General features: G+C 43.2%; 1 long non-coding RNA gene across 1 annotated transcript; it reads left to right on the top strand.

Annotated features, from left to right (window-relative positions):
- LOC139356946 (uncharacterized) lies at nt 1–26,523 on the top strand. Its single transcript, XR_011609486.1, has 3 exons — nt 1–110; nt 21,181–21,311; nt 26,503–26,523. It is a non-coding gene; the product is annotated as an uncharacterized lncRNA (long non-coding RNA).

A 26,523-nucleotide genomic window follows, 5' to 3' on the forward strand; every position in this document is an offset into this window, starting at 1 on the left:
AGACAAGTCTTGAGGATTTCTGGAAGATTCATCATTTTCCTACGACTGCCTGTCCTGAAGATGAGCAGCTGCCCTGAGTGAGCTCAGGTCACCAAGAATGTAATTTCCAGGTAAGACACAAAGAGAGATGTCCAGCTTCAGAGGATTTCCAATTTAACCAGCAACACCTGCTAATCTTCCTACCTTCTTTGTTTTAAAATAACACAAGCTGGCAGCGGTTTGTGTTAAAATTTCACTTCCTTGGTTTAATATTTCAGTTGTGACTCACTGGAAATGAGACCGAAAGACAGACGAGGACTTTCTACCAAGTTATTGTCCATCAAAATTGTCAGTGACATCAGTGTCTTCTTTACCATATGAACACAATCACTAGGATGGGCCCTCCCAACGTAATGGCACGGGACCCTTTCTCTCTCCCTTGTAGCAAAGACAAACAACAAACCATTACATGATCTATATTCGTTGACAGCTCTATTAGCCATGCTAATGTCTTGTTGTAAATTATACTGTATAGACTTGCGTGTGCGCGCACACACACGCACACACACGCACACAGACACACACACACACACACAGTGTGCCATAAACCAGCAGCCCCGGAGCTCTCTGTGCTGACTCCCCCATGTTATTTATTCTGGAATTCAGGTTTCTGGATGAGAGCTAATGCAAACTGATGCACCTATAAGATGCATTCTCCTTACTGTCTGATACATCAAGATTGTATATTAGTGAGAGATTAACAGAGAGAAAGGGAAGAAATGGACACATTTGGTAACTGAAATGAGAGATGCCTAAAATATGAGTTATGGGTTTGCCTGTTCTCACAGCTGCCTCAGCCTCTGATCTGCACTGTGTCTCCGGTTTTTCCTTGAAGACATATTCTGGTAATGCATGGTAAGGCTTTGAATTCAATTAAATACTAACACTGGGAAGCAAATCGGCTGTTTAGAAAAGGCAACAAATAATCTATATATGGCTTAATGTAAACCAAGGAGTATCTTAATCATAACAAAAGAATGTCTTCTTTTATGCAAACCAGAGCTAGCTCTATGACAGGTAATTTTTGAGCGTCTTTACGTTTTTGTCTTTTTAATCGGGATGAGGAAGAAGCCCCTTAAGCAATGGCACAGTGCAATGGGAGCCCTTGTGGGAAATCACACCTATAATGAATGCATCAGGCTCACAGACCATCTGTGAAGTAATGTTGAGATTCAGAGGGAATGGTTTCCTGGCACTCTCTATAAATGTGCTTGTGTTTTTTCTGCTTGGGGCCAACTACCTTACTGTTTCTCGCTTTTCTTTGGAGTAGCTAATGGGTATAATTGCAAACTCCTTAAACACGAGGCTATTTTTTTTAAATCACAGATGTTAAGTCTATTTCTATCCTATATTAAAGAAAACCATGTGCCCAGTTCCCTGTCTTAATGAAGGTGCTAATGATGTTGACAGATCATGTAAACTGTCAGGAAGTGTGACTAATCACATTGCAATTAAGTGGCCAATGTCTCTTCTTTCACTGCAGTCAAGGGGCTGGCATGGCCAGGTGGGACCCTAGGGTCTATGGAGAAATAATTCCTTCTTCTGAAGCATTTGAGGCCTGCAGAAACAAAGAGCATGGGTGATTGAGATCACATAGGAACTCGTCCTTTTAGTAACCAAATAAATGAGTAAGACAGGCCCCCGGTAAGCAGAAGGCTTCCCACCCTGAGTGAGGAGTGCCCGTTCTCTATGCTACGCACTCTCCCCCCACCCTCCCCCACAGGCTGGGTTGTCCCGCACGGCTGCCGCCTGAGAGGCTGTGGCTGCTGTGATGCTGGTGTCCTCGTGTGCTGTTCCTCCAGCCCCTTCTTTGTGTTATGGGCCCCTCCCTATGGCGATAGCAGTGGCCCAGTGACCCAGGTCTAAACACCACATTCTCTTGTGCACAGTGATAGCTCCAGGATAGACATATAATAGAGGCAGGACCAATCAGAGAAATATTTGTATGGAATTGGAAAGGTTGGGGAAAACAAATCTGGGAAAGCAGGCAGCCATACCCCTGCCACACTGTGGCTGGAAGAGTCCATCTGTAGAATGAAACTAAAAGCAGTTCAGAGCCGAGAGACAGGGAAATGCAGGGTGAGAAAAGCCAGAGAGGCCTGAGGGCGTTATCTCGGGTTCCTGGATTGAGTCAGGCCTGAAGTGAAACCTCTCTGTGGGCTTTTCAGTAACAAGTCACTGTCTTCCCCCTTTGCTCGTGCCAAGTTGAGTTTCCTTCACTTACAACTGAAAAGAGTCCTGACTCATCAATTTCTAGCTCCTGAATGTGGCCAGCTTGGAAGATCCCTGTATGCCTTTGTTTTAGACAACAGGCACCACAGCCTGTTGACAGCATTTACAACATGCAACCCCCAACTGACCTAAACAAATACAGCGCTCCCTTCCCCTGTGTCCACCTAAGTCTCCTCCACAACATGGAAAGAGGAATGCGAGTAAGAAAGCAGGGAGCAAAAAAGACCCAGCCACAAGCAACGGAACTGGACGATAAACCCGTCCCCCACAGGCTCACTTTCATAGCAAGAGCAAAGCAATCATTCCCACTCTGGCATCGTCATTTGACAAAGAGGAGTAGTTTCCAAGAGGACGCCAGCTTCTGAGCGAGGGCTGGAGAAGAGTAGGAAGGGGAGGCAAGGTGCGGAAGCCAGGAGCGTACGCAGGATCACAAGTCAAGTCCAGGACCAAGGAAGGATGTCTACGTAAGTCTCTAAAATCCAAAGCTTTAGGGGCAAAATCGAAGCCAAGAATTCAGAGATAGGGGCCTAAGCAATGAAGAGCACCCCAGGAATGAGTGTGGTCAGCCTTGGCAATCGATCAGGCTATAGTGTCCTCTGCAGCTGGTGTTGAGAGCACTGGGGGAATGGTGCTTGGGAGGCTGGGAGTATAGGAGCAGGAAGGCAGAGGGATGAATGGAGACATCACAGGCTATCGAGGTCTTTTAACAACAAAAACAGTAAGCAAAGCTCTTGATAGACTCAAATGAAACACAGAAGCCCCTCAAAAGCACAGATATTAGCATGTGGAAGTGGTCTTGGGTGATTTAAGAAAGAGCGCGATGTGGGCAAATTGCTGGTCCACATCCCAGTTTCCTCTGGGCTGCCTGAACCAGAGAGCGACCATCAGTTCTCATGAGGGCAGACAAGCTGTTCGGATGGCCAGCGACTCTGCAACATTAAAGGGTTTTTCATGGTACGATTGTGATTATACTGAGCATAAAGCTCACGGCGCCATAATGAAGCTGTGGCCCGGAAGAGATGGCCTCGGCCAGCCAGATCCCTGCTCATCTGCAATCAACACGCAGAGATCCACGGAAGGTAGGGGGACTCCAGAGAGCAGAATCTCTGTAACTTCAGCATCTCTGATGGCAGGGAAGGGCTCTCCTGTGCTCTGCCTGGACTGTGGCCATGCCATGTGCATCTGCCCCTGCCTGTGTCCCTTGCACGGGAATTTTCATCAGGAAACTTCACCAGGAGGACCAGTATCCCAGCAGAGGGGACACATGGCTGTCCTGCGCCACAAGAGAAGGAAGGATTGGAGATGAGTGCCTGTGGGCGAGTCAGGCGCCCACGTGGGCTCATGCCACTGGCAGCTGAGTGAGGCCCCAAGGGTGAGCTCCGCAGCACTGGAGAAGGAAGATGCCACAAAGCACGAAGCGCTACCCAAACAAATGAGCACGGGAGAGCCAGCATTCTCTGGGCAGCTTTCCCGACTGTGGAGAAAGTTCCAGAAAGTGCAAACTTGTACATTGTGGAGAAAGCAAAGGGAGTCAGGGGTTGGGGAGCTGGGGTGGGAGAGCTGGGCGGGGAAAGGAGACATGTGGGCAGCCCTGGGCTCAACCCCCGATCCTGCCAGAAGAGGGAAGTACAGTCAGAGAAGTCGAATGACCAAAATTACATCTCAGACAAGGGCCAGATGGCTGTGAAACCAGAGGCCCTGGGCTCCCAGGACAGGGTCTTCCCCAACACCAGCTATTTTGTTGATGGGAAACAGGCCCCTGGGATGGAGACCGTGAGAGAATCCCAGGTGAGAAGGAAGAGTGCGGATTTTACATTCACACCAGCAGTAGATGAAGGTTTCCGTTTCTCCACATCCTCAGCATCTCCTGTTAATTCTCTGTCCGTTTGATCATAGCCATCCAAGTGTGTGGAGGTGGCATCTCCTTGTGCTTCTGATTTGCATCTCACAAACGATATGGAGCATCTTCTTCTGTGCTTCTTGACCACTTACATCTCTTCTTTGCAGGACTGTCTGTTCAGACCATTTCTCCATCTTTAAAAATTAGGTTATTTGTCTTTCATTATTGAATTATAATAGTTCTTCACATATTTTAGATACAAGTCCCATATTAGACATATGATTTGAAATATTTTCTATCATTCTGTGGGTTGTCTTCTCTCTTTCTTGATGGTGTCCCCTGACACAAAACTGTTGTTTATTTTGATGATATCTAGTTTACCTGTTTTTCCTTTTGTTGCTTATGCCTTTTTTGTTATATCTAAGAAACTACTGCCTAACCCAAGGTTCTGAAGATTTATGCCTGTGTTTTCTTTTAAGGGTTTTACAGTTTAAATCTTACATGCGAGTCTGTGCTCATTTTGAGTTAATTTTTGTGTATGGTCTGTGGTGGAGATCCTACTTTACTCTTCTATGGAATGAAATTCTTTGCATTTAGCCTGTTCGGATTTTACAGAGATTCTTGAATTTGTAAGTTTATGTTTTTCACCAAATCTAGGAAGTTTTCAGCCATCACATAATATTTTTAGCACTGCATTATATATTTTAGAGATTCCAATGACACAAAATTTTTACCTGTTCATAATGTTCTGAAGATTTCTAGAGCTCTGTTTATCTTATTTTTGATTTCTTGACTCTCTGTTCTTCAGATTGGATCATTTCTATTCCTCTATTTTCAACATCACTGATTCTTCCCTCTGTCATCTCCATCCAGCTGAGTCAACTCGGTAATTTTTTTAAATTTCAAGTAACACATATTGCAGTCCTCAAATTCACAATGGCTTCTGTTTTTTGTAATTTCTATTTTTCTGAAGAAAAGTCCTGTATTTCCACCTGTTTCCAAAATGTTCACCCTTTTTTTACGGATCGCTGTTGTAATAGTGCCATTAAAGTCTCTCTAACCATCCCAACACCTGGATCATGCTGGAAAGGGCCTCTGTTGATTATATTTTCCCTTGAGAATTGCTCGCTAGTGTTTTCACCCCTGTGCTGCGCTACATCACTGTGGAGAGAGAGAGAGAGAGAGAAATCCATGTGGTTACCCCACACACTCTTTGTGAAACCCTCCCTTCCTGATCCCGCTCTCCTCTCAGGGTCTTGGGTGCTCAACTCTATGGTAGCACAATATGTAACTGGGACCAACCTTGGGGCAGCGCCAGGAGGGGAAAAAATGGGGGAAAACCTTATGAGGATTCTCTCCACACTTCCTATGTCACATGGGTGAGGGAGCTTTCCTGTCCTCTATTCTGAGAGATGGAGTATCTCGGGGGTTTTGCTGATTGCGCCTGCTCTGTGGTCTACAGTTTCCCGTTTTGACTTGCCCTCGTTCCAAAGCTGTGTGAAAAAAAAAAAAAAAAAAAGGAAAAAAGCCTGGGTCACCATCCTGGCTATTCTGCATGCTGGTGTTTAGACCCTGCTCCCAGTCTGTCTGCTATTCTTCATTTTTCAGAGTCCTCGGCTTTTTATATTTTGTCCAGCATGTTTTTTTTTTTGTGACCACTGTAAAAACTAAGCTGCAGTAGGTTTACTTCATTTTGGCCAGAAACAGACAACTTTAAGGCACATTTTTTTGTTTTTTGAGATGGAGCCTTGCTCTGTCCCCCAGGCTGGAGTGCAGTGGCACCATCTCGGCTCACTGCAAGCTCTGCCTCCCGGGTTCCCGCCATTCTCCTGCCTCAGCCTCCCAAGTAGCTGAGACGACAGGCGCTGCCACCATGCCCGGCTAATTTTTTGTATTTTTAGTAGAGGACAGGGTTTCACCGTGTTAGCCAGGATGGTCTCGATCTCCTGACCTTGTGATCTGCCCGCCTCGGCCTCCCAAAGTGCTGGGATTACAGGCGTGAGCCACCGTGCCCGGCCAAGGCACTTTCAATAATACGTAATCTTCTTAATTCCTTTTTTGCTTATTGACTAGTCACTGTTCCCACTTGTAGGAGCACTTGCCTACATACAAGGCTTTTGTTCTTAATTTACTGCTGAATTCCTAGCATTCAGGAAAATATCTGCTACATAGTAAGCCCTCAATATTTATTGAATAAATGAATCTTCATGCACAGAACTTTCTTCTGCACTTTTAGATTTTACTTAGGATAATTTTCCTAGAAGTTAAATTATTGACCAAAAGGTATAATTATCTCTTAGGTTGTATTCATGTTGTCAAATTCTTTTCTAACAAGTGAGCATGCCTGTCTCATCACAATAGAATGGAGGTGTTGTGGGTTTTTTTTTTTTTTTAATTTTCTAATTTATAGGTGAGGATGTTATCTCGCTGCTATTTTTATCTGTACTTAATACTTTTAACTCAAACATCCCTGGATCTTCTAAGGAAATTTTTATTGCAAAGACTGAGCTATTCTGCCTGGGTGCTCTGTGCCCCCTGCCTTTGAAACACCCCCTAATGGGGGATCTCCTTCCTGCGGATCATCTCACTGGAAAAAGGAAGAGGCTGTAAAGCTAACCTGCATAACTCTTTGCAAAAATTACCCCTCGATTCCACTGCCTTCTCAATTCCTCCCATCCAAAAAAGTTGCTGTCAAATCTCTTCTGAAATAAGTAGAGTGATCTTTTTCAACTAGAAAAATCTCATATACTTCCAGCTTCCAGTAACGAGGCTAGGTCATTTGAAACAACTTTCTTGCTTAAAAAAAAAAAAAAAAAAAATCAAAACACCAGATCAATATGGGGAAGAAAAATCACATGAAAAGGCATTTAAAAGGTGAAGATGGGGAAACTCCCAGATCATTTTTTTACATTAGAGCCTTTCACCAAGGACCTAAGCCAACCACTGGAGTTCCCAAGTCCCATGGGAATTCGCCGACACCAAACACTCAGCCTCAGTTCACCCTCAGGACACTCCCATCCCAAAGTGGAAAATCCTAGAGATGACATTTTAAGTTTTCAAGCTTTATCTCATGGTGATTGCAAAACAAATCTCCCCCCAACATCCTGCTCCCCGAACCCCGGGGAAGTGTTGAGAAACTGTCTTGGGAGGAACAGAGCAGAAAAAGTGAAAGAACGTGAAAGAAGAAGTCCTGAGAAGTTCTGGCCTCGCACATTTTCACCTGGAAAAGCGTGGCCTGAGGCTGCTGAGGAGCCACAGCTGCACCTTTGGTCTGAGGGGGTCCCCACTGTGGTGCTCACAAGATTTGCAAGCAGTGAACACAATCCTTCTCTGAAGAAGGACACCTCATCGTTGTCTTTAGGAAACACCTGCAAAACTTTGCAAGACAGACAAGCGTCAGGCAGTGAGAGTTGCTCTTCTCATTAAATGAGAAGCACCTGTAGTAGTCCTGACTGCACCTTCCACCTCCCTCTGACCTGCGGGGGCTCCACATTGGCCCAACACAACCAGAAGTCCCACAAGGGGAGTCTGTCTGTTTCGTCCATTTAGGTGAGCCTCTCAGAAACAGAAGATGCTCAGCACGTGCAGAATGTGAAAGAAACTCGAGAAACTCAACCGAGGAATTGCTGTGTTCTGGTCCAAGTTACCACATAGGCTATGAGCCCATTTTAAGGATTTCAGGAATTCCATCAACAAAACCATTGGTCTATAAATGTGTGTGGGGAATCCAGCAGAGTAACCTATAGCGTTCCCAGGACATGTTCGTTTTCTTCATGCTACCGTGTTTTAAAATGCATCTGTCATGGGGGTAAATTGCACATTAAATCACTAGCAACATGCAGAGAGAAGGAAAGCCATGACTCTTCTCCTCATCCTCTCTTTATTCTTCTTCGAAATGAAGTAAACACTAGTCTAGTGGGGTTATGTTCCTTTGGGACCATGTTTACCAGTAAATACAATCACTGTGGCTTTTGTTTTTGTTTGTTTGTTTTTGAGACAGAGTCTCGCTCTGTCACCCAGGATGGAGTGCAGTGGAGCTATCTCAGCTCACGCAACCTCTCCCTCCTGGTTTCAAGCAATTCTCCTGCCTCAGCCTCCTAAGTAGGTGGGATTAAAGGCACCCGCCTCCACATCCAGTTAATTTTTTAGTAGAGACGGGGTTTTACCATGTCGGCCAGGCTGGTCTTGAGCGCCTGACCTCATGTGATCCGCCCGTCTTGGCCTCCCAAAGTGCAAGGATTATAGGCGTGAGCCACCACACCTGGCCCAATCACTGTTTTAAAAGGCATGCTGTGGTTGGGCACGGTGGCTCACACCTGTAACCCTAGCACTTTGGGAAGCAAAGGTCGGGGGATCACTTGAGGGCAATGTAGTGAAACCCCATCTCTACAAAAAAATAAAAAACAAAAAGTAACAAATAAATAAAGCCATGCTCTGTTGTGGCCTTCTCTACCATCCCTGCCACCCATGACAAGAGACTGAACAGAGGCCGAAGGTGCCCCACTGGCAGGTACAATTAACTCACTCTCACTTTACTTCATTCTCAAGCATTAAGGCTAACATAAGGTGTTTTTATGACTTCTAGCTCGACGGTTGACTGGTTGGTAAAGTGGACATTGTGGTTGGTAGAAGCTAGACTAAGCTATGTGCTTCAGTGTAGCCATCATGCGTAATGAATGTAGCTACCATGCATAATGAAGCACTATCGTGTTCTATGTATATATCTAAAATTTAACGAAGAGAGAGGGTATTAGAAGTTGGAACATTCCAGGGAGCCTTGGTCAAATACTATTAGTAGTTACACAATTACATCCCAATTCACATACGAATTAATCAACTCTGATATTTCAATTTCGTTTCAATGACTTTTCTATGTTCTAATGTCTACCAGGAATTACCTCTATTTAGTTGCTACTTCATTGTATTGCAAAGGCTTGTCTTCAACACTAGAGAGAAGTCAAGATCAAGAACATTGTCTTATTCTCTGTATCCCCAAACTTGTCAATATCTGATAAGGAGTAGATGCTTATCTTTCATTAATACTCTCATTCAGCAAAATTGTATTGAGCACCTACTTGTGATAGACCCCGTAGTGAACTCTGTACCAACAATGAACAAAGTGTCAAAAAATCACTACTCCTATGAAAATTGTAATGGGAAGACATCTAACATATATGATATATAAATGAAGTACACAGTATATCAAGAATTGAAACCAAGGGGAAAAACAGAACAGACAAGGATTATAAATAGAGTGTGCCAGAGCCAGCTCACGCTGACTTGCAAAAGCCCATTGCTTTACTTTCAGGAATTTTGCAAGGCAGTTGTGTCGTCACTCTGGTGGCTTAAAATTGGCCACAGTGAAAGCATTTACATTATGGAAATCAGTAAGCACCAAAAATCGGTATGCCCATCCCCTAGCCACAAACCAGATATTGAACATTCACCAGAACATCTGTAAGCCATGGGCTACTGTGAGTCTGTTGAAGAGGGAGCTCCTGTTGTAGATAGGGTGGCTAAACAAGGCATCGCTGACCCAGAGGAGAGTTCGTGTTGCATTTAAGGTCTGAAAGCAGAGCAGCCTCACTCTTCATTGGGGGAAGGCTGAAACAGAGCAAGGGAGCTGGGCCACATGGCTACCAGAAGGAGGAGAATTCCAGGCAGGGGAGCCAGCAAGTGCCAATGCCGTGAGGCTGCATGGAGTGGAAAAACGACAGCAGTGGGTAGTGAGGCCCAAGAGGTCACCAGGGCCAGATCGCATTGCCTTGCAGGGCACCACACAGACTGACTTTTATTTGAAGTGCGACACAGTCATCAGAGGGCTGAGCAGAGTGGGGACGTGATTTGATTTACATTTCAACAGGCTCGTTCTGGCAGGTGTGTTGAGAATAGACCTAAGCGGACAGGGATGGAAGATGCGGGCCGAAAAGGAAGTTACCGCAATAACCCAGAGCCCAGGTGAAGGTAGCAGTGGCTGGAGCAGCATGGTCTAAATAGCAGTGGTGAGAAGTAGATGGTTCTTCCATATATTTTTATAATAGAACCTACAGGACTCGCTGAGAAATCAGATAACTGCGGATTTCCTTAAGCAACTGAAAGGACTGAATTGAAATTGGAGTGTGAGGTGGATCAGCAGCTCGGGGTCAGGTATATTACATTCCACAGGTCTGTAACCTGCCCTCTTAGCGCATGCCTTCAGTCTGAGACTTACCTTGGCCGCACACACACTGTCCTCCCTCTCAAGTTCTCCACGAGACTCCTACCGGGAACAGCGGCCTACACATTCTAAACACCTATGTGTTTGCAGCAACAGAGTGACAAGTCTTCTTCGTTATGGCTCCTGGGCAGCCCTGGTCAGCTTTCCATTTCTGTCTCTGAAGCTTTTGCTCTGCCTCGAATGGTCCAGCCCTGCTGGACTTGGAGCCATAGTTTGTTGGGCTGACTTTGTGAAAATGAGGCTTCAACTGCCAAGTTTTAATTTGGTCTGGGGTCTGGAAAAGTATACAAGGATGAACACGTGGGCTTGGGGTTCAGAGCAAGGATTTGCAGTGACTCTCGGGTCCTAGGATGACTGCCCCGAGTTGGGTGAGAACTTGCCCAGGAGCCTCACCCCTAAAGAAAGCAGAAGTCAAAGGATCCCAAATGCAAAAGAGGAGCTGGTGGCAGAAGGTTCCTAACCACATTGAACAAATATGAGAAGACAAACAGATCTCTTGTGGAGAGACAAGCTGTGAGGCCACGTTCGCACGTGTGGCTGTGTGTCCTCGGCAGTCATCTCTCTTACACTGGCTTCTAACCTTGGAAGGAAAGGGAGAGATTAACATGAAGCCGTAGTCTGGATTTTATACCTTCATGCTGTGTCCCAATTAATCAAAGATTTGCCATAAAACTTAACCGGCAGTCGTCCACACCACGTCATGTCATAAAATATGAGCTGATTAATCCTCTTCTAATTTGTATGATAATTAAAATTCTAACTTCTAATTCCGTTCATTGTCTTCCCACAAGGAGTCTGCTCCAGCTTTCCTAGTGCACCTGGTGACTGTCCTCTGCCCACGGGGTGGCTTTGTTGCCTTTACGGTACTGCGTTCCCTGTCATTCATCAAGGCCTGGAGATAAATGTGTGCTTATCGCTCCAGCTCGTCCTGACATAAGCCTGCAAGGAGCCGAGCCTGTGCTCATAAATCAAACACTGAAAGTCACTGGGTATTTTATCAGGATGTCAGGCCAGCTCTGTGCATGTCCCTTCCTCTTAATGAACAATTAAGTTGCTAAATGCAATGAGGCTCAAATACATCTGAGCCACTCAGGCCATGGTTGAGCATGTCCTAGATGAACCAGGAGGTGGCTTCCATATCTGCATGCACCGAGGAAGTTCCCGTGCAATCTGCTGTGTTGACGATGAGCTTCTGAAGGACAAAGAAGTCTGTCCAGACCTACCTCACAGCACAGGAAGAGAAAGAGGAAAGGAACTCACAGGAGCCAGGTTCTCTGCAAAACAATGGAGTGCGGGGCTGATTTTTACTGCAGAATTGCTTAGCAAATTCATAAATTATATTGTCTATGAGGGGGATTTTATTATGCCTCTTTTGCATTTGAGGAAACTGAGGCACAGTGAGATCAGGTGAAACACTGAGGTCACATAGATCGTAAGTGACGAGATTTGAATTTAATTCTATATGACATCAAAGGTCTTAAACGAGTGCACCTGGACAGTGGGTGCAGCCCAATGAGTGAGAGCGAAACCGGGCGAGGCATTGCCTCACCCGGGAAATGCAAGGGGGAGGGGAATTCCCTTTCCTAGCCAAAGGAAACCCTGACACACAACACCTGGAAAATCGGGTCACTCCCACCCTAATACTGCACTTTACCAAGGGTTTTAGCAAATGGCACACCAGGTGATTATATCCCATGCCTGGCCCGGAGAGTCCCACGCCCACGGAGCCTCCCTCATTACTAACACAGCAGTCTGAGATCTAACTGCAAGACAGCAGCGAGGCTGGGGGAGGGGCGCCAGCCATTACTGAGGCTTAAGTAGGTCAACAAAGCTGCCGGGAAGCTTGAACTGGGTGGAGCCCACCTCAGCTCAAGGAGGCCTGCCTGTCTCTGTAGACTCCACCTCTGGGGACAGGGCATAGCCAAAGAAAAGGCAGCAGAAACCTCTGCAGATGAAAATATCCCTGTCTGACAGCTTTGAAGAGAGTAGTGGTTTTCCCAGCAGGGAGTTTGAGATCTGAGAATGGACAGACTGTCTGCTCAAGTGGGTCCCTGACCCCCAAGTAGCCTAACTGGGAGACATCCACCACTAGGGGCAGACCAACACCTCACACTTCACACGGCGGGGTACACCTCTGAGACAAAGCTTCCAGAGGAACAATCAGACAGCAGCACTTGCTGTTCAACAATATTCTATCTTCTACAGCCTCCTCTGCTGATATCCAGGCAAACAGGGTCTGGAGTGGACCTCAAGCAAACTCCAACAGATCTGCAGCTGAGGGTCCTGACTGTTAGAAGGAAAAATAATAAAGAGAAAGGACATCCACACCAAAACCGCATCTGTGTGTCACCATGATCAAAGACCAAAGGTAGATAAAACCACAAAGATGGGGAAAAAGCAGTACAGAAAAGCTGGAAATTCTAAAAATCAGAGCGCCTCTCCCCCTCCAAAGAAATGCAGCTCCTCACCAGCAATGGAACAAAGCTGGATGGAGAATGACTTTGACGTGTTGAGAGAAGAAGACTTCAGACGATCAAACTTCTCTGAGCTAAAGGAGGAATTACGAACTCAGCACAAAGAAACTTAAAACCTTGAAAAAAGATTTGACAAATGGCTAATTAGAATAACCAATGCAGAGAAGTCCTTAAACGACCTGATAGAGATGAAAACCATGACATGAGAACTACGTGACAAATGCACAAGCTTCAGTAACTGACTCAGCTGGAAGAAAGGGTATCAGTGATTGAAGATCAAATGAATGAAATGAAGTGAGAAGAGAAGCTTAGAGAAAAAAGAGTAAAAAGAAATGAGCAAAGCCTCTGAGAAATATGTGACTATGTGAAAAGATCAAATCTATATCTGATCGGTGTACCCAAAAGTGACAGGGAGAATGGAACCAAGTTGGAAAACACTGCAGGATATTATCCAAGAGAACTTCCCCAACCTAGCAAGGCAGGCCAACATTCGAATTCAGGAAATACAGAGAACACCACAAAGATACTCCTTGAGAAGAGCAACTCCAAGACACATAACTGTCACATACACCAAAGTTGAAATGAAGGAAAAAATGTTAAGGGCAGCCAGAGAGAAAGGTCGGGTTACCCACAAAGGGAAGCCCATCAGACTAACAGTGGATCTCTCGGCAGAAACTCTACAAGCCAGAAGAGATTGGAGGCTAATATTCAACATTCTTAAAGAAAAGAATTTTCAACCCAGAATTTCATATCCAGCCAAACTAAGTTTCATAAGTGAAGGAGAAATAAAATCCTTTACAGACAAGCAAATGCTGAGAGGTTTTGTCACCACCAGGCCTGCCCTACAAGAAATCCTGAAGGAAGCACTAAACATGGAAAGGAACAACTGGTACCAGCCATTGCAAAAACATGCCAAAATGTAAAGACCATCGATGCTAGGAAGAAACTGCATCAACTAACGAGCAAAATTACCAGCTAACATCATAATGACAGGATCAAGTTCACACATAACAATATTAACCTTAAATGTAAATGGGCTAAATGCTCCAATTAAAAGACACAGACTGGCAAATTGGATAAAGAGTCAATACCCATCAATTTGCTATATCCAGGAGACCCATCTCATGTGGGGAGACACACATAGGTTCAAAATAAAGGGATGGAGGAAGATCTACCAAGAAAATGGAAAGCAAAAAAAGGCAGGGGTTGCAATCCTAGTCTCTGATTAAACAGACTCTAAACCAACAAAGATCAAAAGAGACAAAGAAAGTCATTACATAATGGTAAAGGGATCAATTCAACAAGAAGAGTGAACTATCCTAAATATATATGCACACAATACAGGAGCACCTAGATTCATAAAGCAAGTCCTTACAGACTTACAAAGAGACTTAGACTTCCATACAATAATAATGGGAGACTTTAACACCCTACTGTCAACATTAGACAGATCAATGAGACAGAAAGTTAACAAGGATATCCAGGAATTGAACTGAACTCTGCACCAAGCAGACCTAATAGACATCTACAGAACTCTCTACTCCAAATCAACAGAATATACATTCTTCTCAGCATGACATTGCACTTATTCCAAAATTGACTACATAGTTGAAAGTAAAGCACTCCTCAGCAAATGTAAAAGAACAGAAATTATAACAGACTGTCTCTCAGACCACAGTGCAATCAAACTAGAACTCAGGACTAAGAAACTCAATCAAAACCGCTCAACTACATGGAAACTGAACAACCTGCTCCTGAATGACTACTGGATACATAACAAAATGAAGGCAGAAATAAAGATGTTCTTTGAAACCAATGAGAACAAAGATACGACATACCAGAATCTCTGGGACACATTTAAAGCAGTGTGTAGAGGGAAATTTATAGCACTAAATGCCCACAAGAGAAAGCAGGAAGATCTAAAGTTGACACCCTAACATCACAATTAAAAGAACTAGAGAAGCAAGAGCAAACACATTCAAAAGCTAGCAGAAGGCAAGAAATAACTAAGATCTGAACTGAAGGAGATAGAGACACAAAAAAACCCTTCAAAAACATCAATGAATCCAGGAGCTGGTTTTTTGAAAAGATCAACAAAATTGATAGACCGCTAGCAAGACTAATAAAGAAGAAAAGAGAGAAGAATCAAATAGATGCAATAAAAAACGATAAAGGGGATATCACCACCGACCCCACAGAAATACAAACTACCATCAGAGAATACTATAAACACCTCTATGCAAATAAACTAGAAAGCCTAGAAGAAATGGATAAATTCCTGGACACATACAGTCTCTCAAGACTAAACCAGGAAGAAGTTGAATCCCTGAATAGACCAATAGCAGGCTCTGAAATTGAGCCAATAATTAATAGTCTACCAACCAAAAAAAGTCCAGGACCAGATGGATTCACAGCTGAATTCTACCAGAGGTAGAAGGAGGAACTGGTACCATTCCTTCTGAAATTATTCCAATCAATAGAAAAAGAGAGACTCATCCCTAACTCATTTTATGAGGCCAACATCATCCTGATACCAAAGCCTGGCAGAGACACAACAGAAAAATATCCCTGATGAATATTGATGCAAAAATCCTCAATAAAATGCTGGCAAGCCAAATCCAGCAGCACATCAAAAAGCTTATCCACCATGATCAAGTGGGCTTCATCCCTGGGATGCAAGGCTGGTTCAACATATGCAAATCAATAAACACAATCCAGCATATAAACAGAACCAAAGACAAAAACCACATGATTATCTCATAGATGCAGAAAAGGCCTTTGACAAAATTCAGCAGCCCATCATGATAAAAATTCTCAACAAATTCAGTACTGATGGAACATATCTCAAAATAATAAGAGCAATTTATGGCAAACACACAGCCAATATCATATTGAATGGGCAAAAAGTGGAAGCATTCCCCTTGAAAACTGGCACAAGACAGGGATGCCCTCTCTCACCACTCCTGTTCAACATAGTGTTGGAAGTTCTGGCCAGGGCAATCAGGCAAGAGAAAGAAATAAAGGGTATTCAATTAGGAAAAGAGGAAGTTAAATTGTCCCTGTTTGCAGATGACATGATTGTATATTTAGAAAACCCCAATCGTCTCAGCCCCAAATTTCCTTAAGCTGATAAGCAACTTCAGCAAAGTCTCAGGATACAAAATTACTGTGCAAAAGTCACTAGCATTCTTATATACCAATAACAGACAAACAGAGAGCCAAATCATGAGTGAACTCCCATTCACAATTGCTTCAAAAAGAATAACATACCTAGGAATCCAACTTACAAGGGATGTGAAGGACCTCTTCAAGGAGAACTACAAACCACTGCTCAATGAAATAAAAGAGGACACAAACAAATGGAAGAACATACCATGCTCATGGATAGGAAGAATCAATATCATGAAAATGGCCATACTGCACAAGGTAATTTATAGATTCAATGCCATCCCCATTAAGCTACCAATGACTTCCTTCACAGAGTTGGAAAAAACTACTTAAAAGTTCATATGGAACCAAAAAAGAGCCTGCATTGCCAAGACAGTCTTAAGCCAAAAGAACAAAGCTGGAGGCATCACCCTCCCTGACTTCAAACTATACTACAATCTACAGTAACCAAAACAGCATGATACTGGTACCAAAACAGAGATATAGACCAATGGAACAGAACAGAGCCCTCAGAAATAATACCACACATCTACAACCATCTGATCTTTGACAGACTTGACAAAAACAAGAAATGGGGAAAAGATTCCCTATTTAATAAATAGTGCTGGGAGAACTGGCTAGCCATGTGTAGAACGCTGAAACTGGATCCCTTCCTTACACCTTACACAAAAATTAATTCAAGATGGATTAGACACTTAAATGTTAGACCTAAAACCATAAAAACCCTAGAAAAAAACCTAGGCAATACCATTCAGGACATAGGCATGGGCAAGGACTTCATGTCTAAAACATCAAAAGCAATGGCAACAAAAGCCAAAATTGACAAATGGGATCTAATTAAACTAAAGAGCTTCTGCACAGCAAAAGAAACTACCATCAGAGTGAACAGGCAATCTACAGAATGGAAGAAAATTTTTGCAATCTACTCATCTCACAAAGGGCTAATATCCAGAACCTACAAAGAACTCAAACAAATTTACAAGATTAAAACAAACAACCCATCAAAAAGTGGGCAAAGGATATGAATAGACACTTCTCAAAAGAAGACATTTATGCAGACATTTATGTAATGACCTTCTTTGTCTCTTTTGATGTTTGTTGGTTTAGAGACTGTTTTATCAGAGACTAGGATTGCAACCCCTGCCTTTTTTTGTTTTCCATGTGCTTAGTAGATCTTCCTCCATCCCTTTACTTTGAGCCTATGTGAATACCCTTGCATGTATTCAATATTTTGAATTATTTGCATATAGTCAAATAAGTTTTACCAAAACCATTCGATGGGGGAAAGGACAGTCTTTTCAACAAATGGTGCTGAGAAAACTGAATATCCACTAGGTAAAAAATGAAGGTGGACACTTAACTTGTACCACATATGAAATTTAACTAAAATTAGATCAAACACCTAAATGTAAGAGCTAAAACAGGGGAAAGTCTACATGACATTAGATTTGGCAATGATTTCATAGCTACATCACCAAAAGCACAGGCAACAAAACCAATAAACAGATAAATTAGATGTCCTAAAAATTTAAAACTTTTGTGCATAAAAGGACACTATCTACAAAATGAAAAAGCAATCCACAGATGGAAGAAAATATTTTCAGATCATATGTCTGATAGGGGATTAATATTCAGAATATACAAAGAACTCCTAAAATAGAATGACAACACAAAACAAGCAATTCACAAATGAGCAATGACTTGAATAAACATTTCTCCAAAGAAGATGTACAAAAGGCCAATAAGCACATGAACAGATGCTTATCCTCACTGGCCATTAAAGAAATGTAAATCAGAACCACAACGAGATACCACTTTGCATCCATTAGGATGCCTATGATGATTTAAAAAAAGAAAAAACCAAAACCTGAAAATAACAAGTGTTGGTGAGGATGTGGAAAAATGGGAACTCTTGTGTGTTGCTGGTGAAAATGTAAAATGGTGCAGCTGCTGTGGAAAGCAGTTTGGCAGTTCCTCAAACAGTGAAACATAGAATTACCATGTGATCCAGGAATTCCATTTCTTGGTATATGCCTAAAATAATTTTTAAAAGGGCCTCAAACAGATACGTGGGCACCAGTGTTCACAGTAGCATTATTTACAATAGACAAAATATGGCAATAACCTAAATATCTATAGACAGAAAAATGGACAAACAAAATGTGGTGTATACTTACAATACAGTATCATTCACCTTTTAGAAAGGAAGGAAATCCTGACACTTGCGACAGCCTAGATGAATCTTAAAGACGTTATGTCAAGTGAAATAAGCCAGTAGCAAAAAGATAAATACTGTCTGACTCCACCTACATGAAGGCTGTAGAGTAGTCACATTCTTAGAAACAAAAAGTAAAAGTGTAGTTTCCAGGGGTCAGGAAGAGGGAGAAATGGGGAGTTATTATGTAATACTTATAGGATTTCAGTTTGGGAAGATGAAAAGTTGTGGGTAACAATAATAGGATAAAAAAATTGCAGGCTGTGGAGCAACTCCCTTAACACTTATATAAAACGCTACAACCACTTTGGAAAAAAGTTTGTCAGTTTCTTAAATAGTTAACCATACACCTACTATATGATCCAGCTATTCCATCCATAGGTTCTTACCAAGACAAGAAGAATATGTCTTTATGCACAAATTGCCATGGATGTTTTATTTGTAACAACCAGAACTTGGAAACAACTCCAATGCCTATGAACAGGTGACTGGAGAAAGAAACTGTGATGTACTCATATGGTGAAATATCACTTGGTAATAAAAAGGAGTGAATAATGATACATGCAACAACTTAGATGAATCTCAAAGTAATTATTCTGAGTTAAAGAAGCCAGGTGCAAAGAGAGTGCATATCATGGTATTCCTGTTTTGTAAAAGTGTCGAAAATGCAGACTAATCAATAGTGAAAGAAAAAAGATCACTGGTTGCCTAGACAGAGGGATGTATGGAGAGATGGACGGGGTTACCAAGAATCCCAGAGGAACTTGTGGAGGGGGTGGGTATTGAATATTTTCATTCTCTTGATTGCAATGAAGTTTTCAGTGGCGCAAGCATAGGTCGAAACAAATCAAATTGTACACTTTACGTATGTTCAGTTTATTGGATGTCAATTACATTCCCAATAGACTTGTACCTCAAAAGCACAAGCAAAAAAAACAAAAATAGACAAATGGGACTTAATTAAACTGAAAAGCTTCTGCAAGCAAAAAAAAAAAAAAAAATAGTCAACAGAGTGAACGGACAACCAGCAGAATGGGAGAAAATATTTGCAAACTATGCATCATCCAACAGGAGACTGCTACCCAGAATTTGTAAGGAACTCAAACAACTCTATAGAAAATAAAATAACCCCATTAAAAAGTGGGCAAAGGACATGAATAGATGTTTTTCAAAAGAAGATATACAAGCAGCCAACAAGCACATGAAAAAGTGCTCAGCATCACGAATCATCAGAGAAATGTAAATTAAAGCCACAATGAGATATCATCTTACACCAGTCAAAATGACTATTATTAAAAAAACAGAAAATCATAGATGTTGTCAAGGATGCAGAGAAAAGGAAACACACATTGCTGATGGGAATGTAAATGAGTACAGCCTCTTTGGAAAACAGTATGAGGATTTCTCAAAGAACTAAAAATAGAACTACCATTTGATCCAGCAATCCCATTACTGAATATCTACCCAAAGGAAAATAAATCATTATATCAAAAAGACACTTGTACTAATATGTTTATTGCAGCTCTATTAACAATAACAAAGATATACAATCAATCTAAGTGTCCATCAATGGATGATTGGATAAAGAAAATATGATACATAGACACCATGGAATACTATTCAGCCATAAAAAAAATGAAATCATGTCTTTTGCAGCAACACAAGTGGAACTGGAGGTCATTATCTTAAGTGAAATAACTTGGAAAGAGAAAAACAAATATCACATGTCTCACTTATAAGTGAGACGCCCACGTGTAATCCCAGCACTTTGGGAGGCCAAGGCAGGTGCATCACCTGAGGTCAGGAGTTTGCGACCAGCCTAGCCAACATGGTGAAGCCCCGTCTCTACTAAACATACACAAAAAAATTAGCCGGGTGTGGTGGTGCATGCCTGTAATCCGAGCTAGTTGGGAGGCTGAGATAGGAGAATCACTTGCACCTGGGAGGCAGAGTTTGCAGTGAGCCGAGATCGCGCCATTGCACTCCAGCCTGGGCAACAAGAGAGAAACTCTGTCTCAAAAAAAATTAAAAAATAAAAAAATAACAAGTGGGAGCTAAATAATGTGTACACATGGACTTAGAGTATGGAATAGTAAACACTGGAGGCTGGAAAGGTGAGGGAGATGAGTAATTACTGAGTGAGTACAATGTACACTGTCCAGGTGATAGTTGCACTGAAAGCCCAGACTTCACCACAACACAGTGCATCCATGTAACAAAACTGCACCTGTACCCCTTAAACGTATGCAAATAAAAAAGCAATGCTATGAGACCCAAGCTCACTTCTTTTCCTCACACTGCTCCTGGGCTGCTCCTCCACCCGCCAGGCATGATTTTGCTCAGGCTCTTTGCCTCTATCCAGCTCATGTTTTTGCTTCATCAGATATTTACTCAAATTGCACCTTCTCAGTGAACCCTCCTGTGAGTTTTCTGTTCCTGTTGTAAGAAATTCTCATGAATTTTGTGGCTTAAAACCACATATTTATTCTCTCTTGTGGCTTAAAACCACAAAGTTAGAAGTTGAAAGGGTTTTAAAGAAATAAAGTCAAGGTGTTGGCTGGGCTGCTCTTTCTGGAGCCTGTTCTAGTGTCTGCGGGCTGCTGGCGTTTTTTGCCTGTGGCCTCCTCTCTCCAATCGCTGCTTCCATCATCACATCACTGCCTTTGCCCCCATTAACCCTCTTTCCTCACTCATACAAAAGGACCCTGCTGATGACTTTTGGTGCCTACCTTGATAATCCAGGATAATTCCCCCATCTCAAAATCTCCAGAGTCCTTTTGACCACGTGAAGTCACACACCCACAGGTCCAGGGATTAAGACCTGGCCATCTTTGGGGACCATTACCCAGCTTACCACACTTCCCTGTCCACCCTTCTAGAACTGCATGATGGCTGCAAACACTTCCTGTCCCTCCTACTCTCCCTGCTTTTGCTCTTTGGTATTTTTAGATATTGTAAATGGCATGTATTTTACTTACTTCCCTGTCTTCCCCAGCAAATTATAAACTCCATGAAAACGATGATTTGTTTTGTCTACTGCTGTACGTCCTGATATCAACCCTAGACCAGTGCCTGGAAAACAGATGGTGCTCAATAAATGATTAAAGGAGAATGAATTCTGTCTTGGTAAGCCTCACACATACCTTACTTCCCATATCTTCTCTATCCACTGAGAATCTCAGGGGTGGGTACTGTTGCTGCTTGGAATCTGTGTGGGGACTGTAGTGGTTTACCCAGAGACCTGGGGGTTTAGAAAATGAGATGATTAAACTACATCCCTAAACCATGATCTTCCGGTGAGCGACCGGGTCATCCGCTGCAGCAGCTGCTGGAATTCAATCCAACCATCTCAGAAGTCCCTCTCACTAGTTCTTGATAGAAGCTCCCAAGAATCAAAATCTTCTTCTTTTTTTTTTTTTTTTAACTTTCCTTGAACCACCCTCCTCCCAGTAGAAGTTCATGAAATACAGAGTAAATTGAATCAAGTTGAATTGACTGAATTCCCCTGCTCATTCTTCATTATAAAGGATGGGTTTTGTTTTAAATGTTTAATGCTGTCTTTTAAAATAGATTTAACATCTTATTAGAATTCTAGAGCTTTACAGGCAAAAGATCCCTCATGTTTCAAGTGATGTTTCGAATTTTTTCCTAATAGATTGAGATGCAAGATAATTTTTCTACCCAGTTACTAACTTTTACCAAGAGTTCCAAAGAAGATATTTTCCTACCTTCCTCAAAGTCGAGTACAAACTTAACCCAAAAAGGCTTACTGGGGAAGGGTTCTAAAGTGAAAAAAAAAAAAAAAAAAAAAAAAAGCAGATTTCCCAGAATGATAAAATGGTGTCTGAAGTTTAGTATTTATTGGACACTTTATGGGCCAAGTCTCATGAAAACCACTGTGAACACATGATCTTCTTTTATCATTGAGGAGGTGAGGCTCAGTGGATGATGGGAAGGGCCCACCAGATCTCTAGCCACACCCTTTCTATCAACTCAGTGATGCCAAAGGTGAGCCCTTGGGAAACAGCAGAGGACTAGGAAACAGTGGTGATGATCATAATGAAGAAGATGATGTCTGTGAGGACAGTCCCCACATTTCTGCTTCCCATTTCCACTGAGTTATGCTACCAAACCAATCTGTCCTCCAAATTGTCAACTCCTTCAGTCATTTATTAATTCATTAACTCATTCAGTAGATAATTATTTACCTACAGAGTAACATGGATGATATAAAATGTGAATTTAGGTGTCATCCCTCAAAAATCTACCCATAAAAAACAAGTATTTCAATGGTAAGAACCTTGAGCTGATATTCTGTTGAGTGTTTCCATCACTTTTGCCGTGTCATTTTTACTCTTTTTCCAGGCACAACATGTATGGATTCTTCTTCTGTTTTGTTGCTTTGTTGCTGTTGTTATTGTTTGTTTTTTGTTTTTGGTAGGGGTGGGGATCTCACTCTGTCACCCAGGCAGGGATATATGATCATAGCTCCCTGCAGCCTTGATCTCGTGTGTTCAAGTGATCCTCCTGCTTCAGCCTCCTGAGGAGCTAAGACTGCAGGTGTGCACCACAACACCTCACTATTTTTAAAAAAATTTTTGTAGACGCAGGGTCTTGGTAGGTTGTCCAGGCTGGTCTCATACCTCAAGTGATCCTCCTGCCTTGAAAAAAAAACCTTGAAACAAAACCCTTAACTAGCCAGTCTCTTGAGGCAGGCTTTGTGCTTGGCATGAAGCTTGTCCATGGACACCAGCGTATATGGAAGAGAAGGGTGCAGAATGGAAGACCCTCCCCTTCAACTAGAGATCCCAAGGTCCCCTTGCTTGTCCTCTCACTGGCAGTCTGGCTGCCAGGCTCTGCCCCTCCTTTCGTACCTGGCTTTTTGGCACTTTCAACCTCTTCTTCAACCTGAAAAATCTCCTTTGTCTTGATAATTTCCTTGTCTGATGCCTCCAGCCTGCCTTCTCCCATCTGGCTTCCTGAAGTGCTGGGATTATAGGCATGAGCCACCACGCCCAGGACCAGATATTGCTTCTTACTGGAATTCCAGAAGCCATATGGAAGTGGAGTGGTGTATGTAAAGCACTCACATACAAGAAGGCTGACCCTCTCCTTCCTGCCTCATCCCTGTATCATTACCAGTCATGAGGACTGTCAAGCTCTGTGGCTGGCTGATCCAAACACCAGAAGCTCTGGGATCATCTGGGCTCCACCTGTCTACATCTCCAGCTCCGATTCTTTCCTTTTCTACCCACCATGTCCATGGCCTTAAAAATGCCCCTACTGCCTCCTTGGCTGCTCTTTCCAAAGACATCCAGAAGTATGATCAGGAATTGATCAGCCCTGTCCCAGAGGCCCCGGGAACAGGAGTGTGACACAGGTAGATGGGGGAAGGTAGGCTTGAGATGTCGGACAAGGAAATTATCAAAGCCAAGGAGATTTTTCAGGTTGAAGAAGAGGTTGAAAGTGCCAAAAAGCCAGGTACGAAAGGAGGGGCAGAGCCTGGCAGCCAGACTGCCAGTGAGAGGAGAAGCAAAGGGGCCTCAGGGTCTCTGATTGAAGGGGAGGGTCCTGCGCTCTGCACCCTTCTCTTCCCTACTGCCTGGTGACTGTGGACAAGCTTCATGCCAGGCACCAAATGCAACCTCGAGCAGGCTGGGGCCCCACAGGCAAGCCCTGCTCCTAGCTAGGGCAGAGGCAAGGGTTCCCTGCCTCAAGAGTCTGGCTAGTGAAGAGTTTTGCTTCAAGGCTTTTTCCCTTGAAACTGGTGTCATGAAACAAGCAAGGCCCTGGTGTTGACAATGCTAATGTGAGCAAGGTAGCTGCTTCTGTGGAGCCAGGTGCACGTTCTTATTTGCTAAAGTGTCCATTTAGTAGTTCCTTTGCTAACTACAGGGAAGTGTGCTACCAACACTCAGGGGTCCTTGTTCTAGAAAATGTTGGGAATTGATACTTTACCATAAATATAAAAGACTAAGCAAATGTTGACAAACAAATTAAGTAAATCAAGTAGGAGACCACCAAGTCCAGCAAGGACGCACACAGCTATTCAGGTATCACAAGATGCAGCCTTGAGGGGCCCTGGCTTGGCCATCAGGGCCAGAGGAGCTCCCTCCCCACTGGTCTCCCTCCCCCTGCGACACCCTCCCCTCAGGCCCCTGCCTAGCTGTCTCCTCACTTCCCCTCTGCCTCCCAGCTGCACCCCGTTCTTCCACACCTGCTGACCTCCTCTAGGAACATGTCTGTCCTCCAGGTCCGCAGTCCCACCTTGGGTTCCTCCCAGCTCCTATGATGCACGACTGTGGACTGTCAGAGAACCCCTGAACTACATCGTGCCCGTTTCCTCTCTAAGTGATGTTTGCATCAAATTTTATTCATTGTTTCTCAGACCAAAACAATGCACATCTATACTATAAACTTTGGAAAGTAGAAAAACAGATAAAGAAGAAAATAAAAGTCACTCTCATCCTGTCCCCGAGAAATGAATACTATTCGTACTCTGGCATTTTTCTCAGGTCTGTTTCCTAGGAGGTGGGGGGTGGGACAGTAAACCAGTTCTCCACATTAAACTTTAAAGCATGTTTTGGTTTTTCTCATAAGGTCTTTAGAACCTCTCATTGTGCTTTTACCTATCAATAAATGCTAGTTTTTATCAGAATAATTAGAATTCAGAGGCAAAACAGACTGATAGAAAGAGAAAGCCTTTGGAATCAGCCATGTCTGGGTCCAGACCTCAGGTTGGACTCTGTAATCTTGAATAATGTTTGGTTAACTTTCCTGATTCTATGTATCCTCACTGGTAAAATGGAAGTAACAATTTATTCGCAGCGTTTGTTGTGAAACTTAAAAGAAAAACAAATACACTGATTTTACTATGGTAGGTGACGAATAAGTGATTATACTACTAGTAGTAAATATTAAGGATAACGTTAGTGTTGAAAGATTGAAAAAAATGATTCCTATGAAACTAGATAATGAAGACAAAAGAATCCTTCTAACATTTCAACAGGTACACTGTAGATTTTAATGAAACACACACACACACACACACACACACAAAACAAGAATATCCCTAATGAAGTCTCATATTTTACTTATTACCATAAAACATCTGCTGGCTTTTAATTAGGAAGGACAAACATGTTAGCTAATTATGCCACTTCGTTAGGAGACACATTTGTATAAATGTTTACAAAGAAAACTGTGCAGGGTTAGGGTTTAGTATGAGTGTTCTATTTTAGAAATGTTAGCAAGGTTTTAATACATTCCTGCGTAAGCCCCGGCACAAGTTCTAGCCAATTCATAAACTCTCAGGCATTCATTTTTGGTCCTCTGTTCTGTATTAAAAGGCCAGGGCCAAACACAGTGGGCTACTTGGCAGAAAACACCAACTATGTCAATAATAAAACAACCAAACAGGCTGTGCTGGTCAAGAGAAAGCTTCTTGGAGTAAGTGAGTCCTGCATGATGAGCTGGACTTCACCGCAAGTAATGGAGGAGAGGGGCACTGACGCTGGTGTAGGCGCTCTGTCCCAGCACAGGAAGAAACATAGCTTCTGGCTCCCAGGAGGAGCTGAAAGCAGCTGTGGGAAGAACTGAGGAGGCGATAGCCCCAGGGGCTGATGGCTCCAGAAGCCATGTTTCTCAGCCCCTGCCACCATTGGAATCCTGGGGAGCACCAGACCATACGGCAGATCCATGACATCAGGATGCCTGGGGGTGTGACCTGGGTGTCAGTGTTTATAAACATGTCCAGGAGACTGCAACTGAAGGTCATAGTTGGCTCAATGACTCTCAGTCACCAGCACCCAGGAAAAGCCTGGGTCCTGCAGGCTGCGGCCCATGATAACACAGAGGCTGAGCTGCACAGCACCAGCCCTGCACTCGGGCCTCACCACCACCTCCAATGGCATTGCTTGGCCCTGTAGACATTGTCACACCACCATTGCCTGACGCAGCCCATCAACCAGCACAGAAGAGTATTCAAGGGTCTATGCTGAGCTCCTATCAGACACTTCTCTTACAAGTGTCCAGCTCCTTCCACCCATAGTGGTAGAGGTAGCCTAGCAAGCATCCTAACAAGTCTGGTTAAGCTCAATGGTATCCCACAGTTACATTAAAATCTTATCTGGGAGTTTCCCTACATGATCTCAAGCTCTGCACTCATTCACAGAAACATCAGTGGTCAGAGCAGGGCCAGCTAATGCTCCTGGTGCAACTCCTCTTCAACCCTTGATGCTGACAGGAGGCTGAGCTTTCTCCTCTTTCTGGCTTTGGGAATCTTTTTTCTGTGTTCTGTGGCCTTGTCCATCTGCAGGCTGCCTGGGAACTTATGAGG

This window comes from Macaca nemestrina, chromosome 11 (genome assembly GCF_043159975.1).
Source record: "Macaca nemestrina isolate mMacNem1 chromosome 11, mMacNem.hap1, whole genome shotgun sequence".
Classification (NCBI taxonomy): Eukaryota; Metazoa; Chordata; class Mammalia; order Primates; family Cercopithecidae; genus Macaca; species Macaca nemestrina.